This window comes from Trachinotus anak, unplaced genomic scaffold (genome assembly GCF_046630095.1).
Source record: "Trachinotus anak isolate AG129_WGS33_773 ecotype Australia unplaced genomic scaffold, CSIRO_AGI_Tana_v1 ptg000010l, whole genome shotgun sequence".
Lineage (NCBI taxonomy): Eukaryota > Metazoa > Chordata > Actinopteri > Carangiformes > Carangidae > Trachinotus > Trachinotus anak.
The window spans coordinates 2,056,205-2,068,222 of record NW_027273861.1 but is presented as its reverse complement, the minus strand read 5'-3'; the positions used below and the strand labels follow the sequence as shown (position 1 = coordinate 2,068,222).

The following is a 12,018-nucleotide window of genomic DNA, read 5'->3' as shown; positions in this document are numbered from 1 at the left end:
AGAGCTACTCCAGCTCTCTCCGCGACTCGGCTGCTGAAAGGGAGCAATCTGCCAACATCTGACCTTTTTCCAGAACTTCTTCAAGCCCAGGTCACAGTCTCCAACTCGCAGGCCGAGCGCACAGACTGCTGTGTTTCTCTTCTTTTCGGATCCGACGTACATCGCTGTGCAATCAGCTGATTTCACGTCCTGTGAGGACGAGCGCCGACTTTGTTAAAGACAGAACAAAGTTCACCGTCTCTCATCTGTGATCTTCCCGCTGCCGCCAAGGAACTCATCACTGTCACCGCCAGGAGAGCGAGACACGACCCGCCAAGCTCCCGGCCGAGGACCGAGCTCCAGCCGAGGACCGAGCTGTAGAGACCCAGAGACTTTCTGTTCTAACTCCGGAGGACCGGAGCAGCTCACAGTAAGAGGCTGATGTCTGGGCAGAGACACAGTTAGTGTAGCTGTTGTATTGTTGTATCTGACTTATAAGTGCTGCAGATCCTGTTGTTTAGATCGTTCACTGTGATCAGCTTAATAAGCCAAATATCACTAGTTAAAGGACCAATATCCGACCAGACGAACTCGGTTCTCTGGCTCTGTTATTGTGTAGTGATGTTGTGGTGATTATTAACTGTGGTGACGATCTCTTGTGGACTCTTTCCTCTCTTCACCTCTATTCTCCCTCTTTCCTCCCAATCACGCACCTCATCCACACCTCTCTCACATTCAGGCCCGAGAGTGTGGTCGCGTCATACACGTAAAGCTCAAAGCCCCTCCCTTTGTTCTCGTGTTCACGCCACTCACGCTCTGCGGCCAGCCGCCATCTTGGCTCTAGCGAGTACCTCACTCTGCCGCCATCTTGGTTCCTACTGACACGTCACTCACGTGACCTCGTCACATCCTCCCTCTCTCTCTCTCTCTCTCTCTCACACACACACACACACACACACACACACACGGTTGTACATATGTGTTTTGCCTGTAATCATCTAGTTAGTAACCAATGTTTGTTTCAGTTATAGTTGAATTATAATCGGTTTAATATTAAGTAATGTTATGTTGAATAATTATTACTCTTATTAATAAATCCTGTTATAATTTAACTTGTCGTTGTCTGTGATTATTGTGATTATATTTGTGATAACAGCTGGATTCACAACAGTCAGTGCTTGAATTTACCCTTCAACCAACCTTCTGAGACTGTATTTTGAGCCATCAATTTGGTCATTGGTCCCTGGTGACAGGGTGGTGCCCCGAGGTTACTACTTGTAGTAAACATTTATATATATATTGGTGATTATCACTGATAATCATTAATATGATAAGCCAATAACCAAATTGCTCCTACCTGTGCCCCAACACTACCTAGAGCTCATGACTATAGGTGAGGGTTGGAACGAAGATCAACTGGTAAATTGAGAACTTTGCCTTCTGGCTCAGCTCCGTCCTCACCACAATGGTCCGGTACAAGGTCCACATTACTGCTGATGCTGCACCGATCCACTTGTCGATCTCCCACTCCATTTTACCCTCACTCATGAACAAGACCCCAAGGTACTTAAAATCTTTCACTTGGGACAATACCTCCCCCAAACCCGGAGGGAGCAGTCCACCGTTTTCCGGCTGAGAATCCATGGTCTCAGACTTGGAGGTGCTGATTTTCATCGCGGCTGCGTCACACTTGGGTGCAAACTGTCCCAAAGAGCACTGAAGGTCATGCTCTGATGAAGCCAACAGAACTACATCATCTGCAAAAAACAAAAATGCAATTCTGAGGTCCCCAAAGCAGTAAATACAACCTTCAAAACCTCAGCTGGCTCTTTTCGACGTGAAGGAGCAGCAGCTCTTTTCCCTCTGGATGTCTGAGCTCTGGATGTCTGAGCTCCTCACCCTATCTTAAAAGCTGAGCCCAGCCACCCTATGGAGGAAACCCATTTCAGCCACTTGTATCCACAATCTCATTCTTTTGGTCACTACCTAGAGCTCATGACTATAGGTGAGGGTTGGAACGAAGATCAACTGGTAAATTGAGAACTTTGCCTTCTGGCTCAGCTCCGTCCTCACCACAATGGTGAGGACAGCTCCTTGCCTCAGCTGTGCCTTGAGATCCTGTCCATGAATATCACAAACAGGATCAGAGACACGGGGCAGCCTTGGTGGAGCCCAACACTCACCGAACAGTCAGAGTCTTCCCCTCTACAACTCTCTCTCTCATGTTCACCGGGGAGAACTCCAACACCACGGTGGTCCACCGGGGGCTTTTGTGGTTATCCCCACACATGATCGGCATCTGTCACCCTGGGCAACTCTGGAAAAGGAGAGAGTCCAGCCCCTCTCCAGGAGTTTGGTTACAGAGCACCTGCTATGTGTAGTGTTGGAATCTCAAGATGTGGGTTCTGAAAAAAACAATGGAGAGGCCTACATGTCCCTCCATTAGCCTGAGCCAGAGTTGGTTGACCGTTTGAACAACGGAGCCACAACCCCCCCACGATTCGCACCTAGGTGCGAATCAGAGTTTGAAAGTAAACTCAGCATCAGCATTGGCCGAGGCCAGGCACTCTCAGCAGGGATCCCCGGTGACGTCACTCAGGTGATAAAAGCAGCATTGTGACCCTCCGCCATTGCTTAGGACAGGAGTGCACCAGTTACAGTAGAGAGCTACTCCAGCTCTCTCCATGACTCGGCTGCTGAAAGGGAGCAATCTGCAAACATTTGACCTTTTTCCATAACTTCTTAAAGCCTAGGTCACAGTCTTCAACTTGGGGGCTGAGCGCACAGACTGCTGTTGTTTGTTTCCTTTTGTTTTTTTATCTTTCGGACCCAACGTAGATCGCTGTGCAATCAGCTGATTTTACGTTCTGTGAGGACGAGCACGCCGACTTTGTTAAGGACTAAGCAAAGTTCACTGTCTCTCATCTGTGATCTTCCCGCTGCCGAGGAACTCATCACACCGTCATTGCCAGGAGAGCGAGACACAAACTGCCGAGCACCCAGCCAGGGACCGAGCTGTGGAGAATCAGAGCGGACTTTCTTTTTCTAACTCCGAAGGATCGGAGCAATGCAAAGTAAGAGGTTTATGTCTGGGCAGAGACACAATTAGTGTAGCGTGTTGTATTTTGCTATTTAATTTATAAGTGCTGCATATCCTGTTGTTTTAGATCGTTCACTGTGATCAGTTTAATAAGCCAAACATCACTAGTTAAAGGACCAATATCCAACTAGACGAACTCCGGTTCTCTGGCTCCGTTATTGTGTAGTGATATTGTGGTGATTATTAACTGTGGTGACGATCTCTTGTGGACTCTTTTCTCTCTTCATCTTTATTCTCCCTCATCTACATCTCACTCACATTCAGGCTGCCCTAGAGTGTGATCGTGTCATAACCAAGTGGCAACCCACCGTGACGTCACGGAACTGCCGTTTTGAAGCCTCAAGTTTGCAATTTGGCCATCGCCAGAGGGTGGAGCTGAGGAGGAGTGAGGGGTGGAGCTGACCTAAGAGCCGAGGTCACTATACACGCCCACCTACACCGGCTATCTGACGGACCATGCATGGCTGCTCCATGTGACTTCGAAATGAGTCATTTTCCATAAGTCAAGGTAAACTTTAGTACTAAGTGATAACTTACTTTTAATAGATAACTGCATGCATGTCCACATGTGGAAAATATTACATATAGGAATGTAATGTACACACAGATAATGAAATGTTATTGTAACTGAAGTTACCATATGCTAGCTTACACACAGAGTAAGCTAACTGTATGTAAGCTAACTGTAGAGTAGCAGTAGTATAACATCTTGTGGTAAAACCATAGACTGTAAATGGTAAAACACTTTACTGTTGTGTTTTAAAACTGGTTCTGTGAATCAAAGGTTATTGCCTGACTTCATGAGTGTTAACGATGACAGCGGGTTGTCAGTATCGTTAAGTTACAAAACGATAACGTTATTACAGTGAACTGTTGGTGTCTGTGTCTGTGCTGGAGACCTCCAGACCCAGCAGATCAGTTTTATTGATTGTTTATTCTCGCAGTGCGATTGATCGTCACGTAAGTGTACATTGACATTAAGTGTAGTTCACTGTTTTTATTTTTTCCTTAATTTCATTGTTAAAAATGGGCGTCAAAACATCTGTTGGAATTATTCTTTCTCTCTTTCAGAATAAGTTACATCACTGTCTGCTTGGATTGATTATTGCATCTGCACCCACTCAATGCCACTGAAGTGAGTATTAGTTTCTATTATATTATATATTGTGAAACAGTACGGCAGTTTTTACAACTAGCTGGAGGGAGTACTGTATTTTCAGATAACTGTGGGGAGTTAATCTAATAAGAGTGCTTCTTATTTTACCTTTTTCCAACTAGAATATCATACATATCTCACTATTACAGTGTTTCTTTCCATCTGGCCAAGGTCTGGATCAATGGGGACAACTACATCCAGCGTGGAGCCCAAAGAGCTACAGAGACCACGGGGAACAACCTTGATGATGATGGTGTCTTCGTCCATTGGTTTAGCTGGGGAGGTCTGAAGTGGAAGCTGTCTAACACTTCTACTACTTGTTACTAAAGATGAGGGATTGAACAATTTATTATGCAAACTTGTGATAGTTCACCTTTACCTTGAGCCACAAAAGTATTTTATTTTTATAAAAGTTACTGAATTTAGTAAAAACTTACATACTGTAACCAGGGTTAGTTAAACCCCAGGTTGGTTATAGTCAATTATCTGTATATGTGTTACTGTCTCTTTAAATTAGGTGGCAGTTGTTCGGCGCTGTTTTCGGTGAGCGAAAAGCTGACAGGAGTGTGCATCTTACCTTAGCGCCGCTCTCTGCGAGTCCCTCTCGATCGATGCCTGGTGTGTGTGTGAGTAGATGCTGGAAGAGGAGAGAAGAAAGAGAAAAACTTAGAGTTGAACCGATAAAAACTAACAGTTAGAAGTCAGAAAACTGAAGAGAAGAGTCAGAGAGACAGGAGAGACCATCGGTGTGCCGCGAGTTCAAGTAGGACGACGTGAATTGTTGTAAACAATAGATATCCCGGCTGGTTTTTCTTCAGAGTCTTTCACTTGGGTCCTTGGTTCGTCTGCTGCCATCCATCTCCATCTCCCTCCTGGTTGCTACTTCCCGGTCATCCCCTTCATCCACACCTGCAACCCCCCCCCTGCAATACTCTCCATTGGACATTCATTGTTAAAGAGGGCGGTAGGACTGAGTGCACTCATTTTATTTATTTTTTTCCTATTCATTTGAACTTTCTGGATAATTTACCTTTTGATACCTGAGATCTCAGAGGGTTTTTGTTATTTTTATTTTTCATATTTTTTTGGTTCAGGTCAAAAAAAAACAAAGGTACTTGAGATGGTTGTGTGCATTGAATCCAATTTTGAGTGATTGTATACTAGTATTGTCTAGTAACATACTGCGCTGCAAAAAAATATTAATTGGGTCCAGTATAACTACTTCCAATCTCCAGTCTGTTGTTTCCGTGTGTTCTTTGGGGTAGATGTTACAGGTCTGATCCAGCATCAGTCAGGTAAATATCCGCGGTCTCCTCATCGGGTTAACCCTAATTTTGTTGTTTGATACTACGCTGCCTTAACATAACAGGTACAAATAGGGGTTACAATACCTTTCCAGTATTGGCGATGGTTAATGATTTTGCTGAAATTGATGATTTTTAAAAGGTGCAATAAAACTATTTATGAATCTCTTGGTCTAAGTTTGTTGATGGTTTTATGGTATAAATTTTGACAATCCTAGAACACTGACAATGAAGGATCAAAAGCCAGATATTTTAGTTTGTGCTTTCCATGTGTTTTATGTACTTTATGTACTATTAATTATCAACTTCAATGACACTGAACACTCATTCACCAAACTGTGCTGTTAAATTCATCACAAGGTGTATGGTAAATCTGGAAAACCCAGACAATACTTCTGTAGTTCATAGAAAATGCTCTCAGTACACTTTAATCACAGTAAGATTCCATAAACAAGCCTACAATCACAAATTAGAAAAGCACATTAAACCCATTTCAATGACAGTAACAGCAGATATGAGTAAAACTAATGTGCATAAGCTGTACTTCACTATGAAAAAGAAAAACCATAAAAGGACATAAAATATCAATTTCTTTACTGCTTACTTAACTTGACTTTTAAAATCTCACTGTCAAATCTGCAGTACACACCAAAGATTTTGTAAGGCTAATATTTCTGAAGTGGTTACAGCAGCACACATCTGTTACAGGAGTCACATTCTGCTCCTGGTTGCACTTCTGGATTGACAGTGCCAGCTGTTGTCCAGTGAAGATCCTTTAAATGTCAAATTGGGAAATACTTTCATTTGTGAAAGTGGTGACTAGAGTAAGACTAGAGTAACACTAAGGACAAAGAATATTAAACTTCTCCAGAACTGGTCTGTCTTTCCATCAGAGGCACCTGAACTGGAAGTGGTTTTCTAGCATCATCATCACCATCCATTTGAGAACTAAGGATGTTGTCCATGCAGCCTCCTTTTTCCACAGCCAGATGAATGGAAACAAATACTGTGCTCCATACATGAGGTCCTCCTTCAGTTGGCAGTGGTCCTTCAGCTTTCAGCGTAGATACCTTTCAAATCACAGTAAAAGACTTTAGTTCAGACATGATGGATCGGTTTATCACATACATAAACCAGCTGTCAGGATAACTGCATGAATGTCTACTTCAGTTGAGAAATATTGTGTTTGCACTTACAGTATCAAATGAATGAACTGCTACATGTTATGTACTAATGTTATTTTCTACATTGTGTATAATACATAACTTCTAATCATATTGTGATGATCAGAGCGAATGAACAGAACTTCTACATAGAGAATCTAACGTGTGCCTTTTGTGCACAGCACATCAACACACCACAGTTAACACTTGACTTCATCTTCATCGCATCGATTAGATGGCCATGGCGACATTCCATGGCCATCTAATCTCTAGGGTACTTCAAATTATGAGCATATCTGATTGTCCAGTACTAAGAATATCTGGGTCGAATAAAAAGAACAGATCCGGTAAATGCTATTGTTACTATCTGCCGCTTGTGAACTGAGGACTTGATCAGAAAATGTAGTATTGGCTTCTGTTGTTCCAGTCAGCATAATTTACAGTCTACATGTTAACCACATTTAAATTACGTTAAGGTTAAGTTAACCTGAACTTTCACAACATCCAAACTGACATTTTAAGAACTTTCATAGCATTAATGGATCTCAATGTGAGCACAACACACTAATGCAGTACACTTCGACTGGATCTTGTGTTCCAGAAACACAATAATAACGTTGGTACCTTAACATTAGTTATATGCACATTTTAGTTGGGCTTTTATTCAAACATGTATTAACACCTCTAGAGTAAACACAGGTCACCATCCCGATGGAGCCAGGTCCCGTTAGCATAGAAAACACTTGGTAATCAGCTAGCGCTAGCTAGCCAGCTGGGTTAGCAAGGTGCATTTGTAATTTATCTACACTACGATATCAATTGGAAATTGGGATGGTAATTTTGGCTAGCGAAAACACGCTTAAGCTAAAAATAAAATGTACTTACCGTATAATCTGAACAACCGATTCCTTAGAGTGTCTTTTGGTTCAACCAGACGCTGAACAACGCTGACATTTTAGGTGAACAAAAAGTTAAAACTAATTTTCACTAACTGAAAACACAATGGAAGGTCTGTGTTACTGTATGTGGAAAACTCCAGGACAAAAACACTACACCCAAAAACAAGTTCACAGCTAATTCAACATCGTTGGTTCTGTGAGAAGGGACTGCTCTTGATTGACAAGTGACATGTGTCAATCATTCGTTAGCCACGCCCCAATGCATACCCTACTTTATCGTCTATTTTAAATTAAATGGGACTATAATTTTAAAAATGAACATCATGTTGTATTGAAGAAGACTTGAAACTAGCGATTGAGACCATAAAGTCGTTATGAAAACGTTTACTGGGGTCATAAACCAAGGGAGAAGTAGGGTCATTTTCTCTCATTTTCTTCTCATTTTCTCTTTTTGCAACCAGTGGTGTCGCCCCCCGATGGTCATTCGATAGAATGCAGGTTTAAGGCACTTCCGCATTGGCTTCATTTTCCGAAGCCAGTGTCAACGTCCATTTTATATACAGTCTATGGTCATAAAGCTCAAGGGCCCCTCCCTTTGTTCTCATCGTTCACACCATTCACACTCTGCGGCCAGCCGCCATCTTGGCTGTCGCGAGTACGTCACTCACGTCACGCTGCCGCCATCTTGGCTCCTACTGACACATCACTCACGTGACTTCGTCGCCATCTTTTCTCTCTCTCTCTCTCTCTCTCTCAATTGCACACACACACACACAGTTGTTACATATGTGTTTTGCCTGTAATCATCTAGTTAGTAACCAACGTTTGTTTTAGTTATAGTTGAATTATAGTCGGTTTAATATCAAGTAATGTTATTTTGAATAATTATTACTCTTATTAATAAATCCTGTTATAATTTAACTCGTCGTTGTCTGTGATTATTGTGACTATATTTGTGATAACAACTGGATTCAGGACAGTCAGTGCTTGAATTTACCCTTCAATTAACCTTCTGAGACTGTATTTTGAGCCATCAATTTGGTCATTGGTCCCTGGTGACAGGGTGGTGCCCCGAGGTTACTACTTGTAGTAAACATCTATATATATACATATATATATATATATATATATATATTGGTGATTATCACTGATAATCATTAATATGATACGCCAATAACCAAATTGCCCCTACCTGTGCACAATAGTAGAGGTGATCCCAACTATATCTAGTTGATACCCATCAACCTCCCGCACCAGCTCAGGCTCCTTCCCTGCCAGAGAGGCGACATTCCATGTCCCCACAACCAGTCTACAATACTGGGGGTCAGCATGCCCCAGTTCTCCTTGTCTTCGTCTGCTGCCCGGTCTGCACTGCACCCAACCCTGAATTCCGTCGGGTGCGCAGGGCCGTGGCTCCATGTAATTTCTCCGGGCTGAGCCCGACCGGATCCCATGGGCCAAGGCCCGGCCACCAGACACCTGCCAGCGAGCTCCCCTCCCATGTCTGGTTCCATGAGGGGACCTCGGTTTCCCTCTTCCAGGCGAGGTGCTGCTGCCTTTGTTTTGCCTCTTTATTCAGTGTGATATGAATTGCTCTTAGTCTGGCCCGTCACCTGGGACCAGTTTGCCTTGGGAGACCCTACCAGGAGCTATTGCCCTTGACAACACAGCCCCCAGGGTCATCGGGTCATCAAACCCCTCTACCACGTTAAGGTGGTGATTCTCGCATTGGCTAGATACACACATGCTAAATCATAGGCTATAGATCCTTTTATCCAAGAGGCATCCCGGCTCAGATCTCTGTTCATCCCGAACATGTTTTCTATCGTTTCAAGGATGACAGGATGCCATTTGTCTTGAGCCTTGGTGATATGATGAGGGTTGCAACATCTATTGTTCACAAGCAGAACCAGTGTTCAACCTTTATTCTTTCCATTCTTACTCCCTGCAGGGAGGGCAGACAATGATCATTCATTCATACAATGATCAGGGGTATTGTTGTTTAACCAAGTCTGTGTAAAACACATGAGAGTACACTCACAAAATGCTTGCTGGTTCTTCACAAGTGCTTCCCGTTCATCACACTTTTTTGCCAGGGAGTTGACATTCCCCATTGGATCAATGGTAGAAAAGGTATGTATCTCCATCTCCTTTATCTATGCCCCAGCTCTGCATCCTCAGTACTGCACCTTCAAGTCAGCTGGTATAGGCTGCTTAACTCCATGTCAGGTACACCGTAAAGCAAGGAGGTCCACTTTTTTCTTCAGACGAAACAACAATGTAGAATAAAGACAGCCAACAACAACAAAAACACACTAATATTCTACAAAAAAAAGTATGAGCAAAAAGGATTTGCTGCCTTTCTGCCAGTGCATAATTCAAATACAAAGAAGTTGAGATGAAATGTTCAACCAAAACAAAAATTCTGTCAGGGATTCACCGCCCCTAGGCTCTTGTAGCCTCATGTATCTTGACACTTAACCCCTTTCTGCCAGGCCCTGTGGTGTGTGGACAATCAGAAGAGAGAAGCCTGGTTGGTATCAGTATCGGTGACAAAAAAAAAAAGGTGATCATCCCTTCAAAAAGCACACTTTATACATTATGGGGTCTTAAAGGATGATACTGATGTGTAACGTGTCAGTTAACTGATTTTGAGTCTTCCCTACTTGTGCTAATGGTGCACCACTTAGCATTTACCATTATGTGATTGATCAGCTGCTCTTCACCAAAAGTTGCAAATCCTGGATTTGACGGCCACACATGCAGTTGGTGTGTACAATTGGATATACACACCTCATGGAGCGATAACAAGATTTACAGCTTTATGACAATGCAGACATGGACATATACTCTTCCACAATAGCTTGAATGATGGTTCTGTGGCCTGGAGGGGAACAACACTCTGGGGACATTTTGGCTGCATTTGAAATGAAAAATGTTGTTGAAAGATACTGAATAGCAGGAAAAGGTTGTGACTATAAGCAGATTCTATCCAGAGATAGCAATAAGTGCACTAATTCCCCAAAACACAGCAGTCAGAGAAAGAAACGGGCAATAATGGAGGATCTCAAAGTTAACAGAAAATAAAAAATAATCCATGTAATTCATGTAAATGCAGGATATCAGAGCAGCAGCAGTGGGACACCCAATTATTGCTGCATTCGGTGCTTGTATCATAAAGATGGAGCTACAAAATATTTCAAATATGGTGAATAATTTATTCAAAAAATATCATGTACCGTATGCTTCACTTAAAAATATGATCATCTGTTTTCAATAAACCACATCATTCAAACTTTCACATACAAACACAGGCAGGGTGGAGAGAGACACTGTGTGTTCACTCACTGAGGACTTTGTTCTGTTGGAGACAGCCAGCACTTGGAACTTAAATGTGGATTTGGACCAGATTTATACTGTAACACCTTCAGACACATTGTACATGCAGTAAATGGCATGGTAACTGCAAACAGCCAGCAAGTAAATGTTATATATCATACACGTTTCTGCACACACACAAAGACATCACTTAATTAGCTTTTATTCAGACCTGATTCATAATTCATTGATTTTTGGAATCATTCAGAAGACATCACTTAATTAGCTTTTATTCAGAACTGATCCATAATTCATTGGTTTTTTGGAATCATTCTTTGATTCTTCAAGTTGTCTTTTTGTTCGGTAACAGCCTTTTTCTATAAGGCTTGGAATCTTCTCTAATGCAGTTCATAAATAATTTTGATGCATAAAGACATGCGCCTCTTATGCCGTGCTGCTGTGTTGTGTGAGCTAGAGATTCAGCATCTCACCTATTTTTCACTCATGACAGTCTCAGCAAAAAATAGACAGGGAAAACATCTGTTGATTGTCATACTGATACAATACCAGCAACATTATATATAACACCTCTTACTAAAGATTCAATGTCTGGACTTTATATGTATATGACACACACATGAAAAAAAAAAAATATTTTTTTTAACAATTTATCAACTGCATGGAGAGACAGAGGTGGCCACATGTACTATATTGTCATAGCAGAAACCCAATATTGGTTGTGACGTCCATAATTGAACAGGTGAAGGGCAGTATTTTACTGATGCACTCTCTCGCTCTCTCTTGCTTGCTCTCACTTTGTGTGTGTTTTGCTCTTAACGAGGATAAACAAAAGTCAACACAAACTCAATGTAAAAAGACAGAGCTGGCAGTAGCAGCCATGCAGCCACCACGCACATACAAGACAGGCAGTGTGTTCTGAACCAATTCATCCGCCTGCATCTTCAGTGACCGTTTCCATAAGTATAACTATTCGCTTTAGTGCTTCTCATTTCGGTCTCTCCAGTGCCCTCTGCTCCAGATACAAAAACACACTCATCTCACGTATGTCACACACAGTCAGAGATACAGCCACAGGAGC

The 12,018-nt window shown here is 42.4% G+C and overlaps 1 long non-coding RNA gene across 2 annotated transcripts; it reads left to right on the top strand.

Annotated features, from left to right (window-relative positions):
* Window positions 1-664: 664 nt before the first annotated feature.
* Window positions 665-5,399, top strand: LOC139626489 (uncharacterized). Of its 2 annotated transcripts, none has more exons than XR_011692312.1 (3): window positions 665-3,587; window positions 4,151-4,214; window positions 4,407-5,399. It is a non-coding gene; the product is annotated as an uncharacterized lncRNA (long non-coding RNA). The 2 variants fall into 2 exon arrangements; XR_011692313.1 differs by having other exon boundaries at window positions 4,385-5,399.
* The last annotated feature ends 6,619 nt before the right edge of the window (window positions 5,400-12,018 follow it).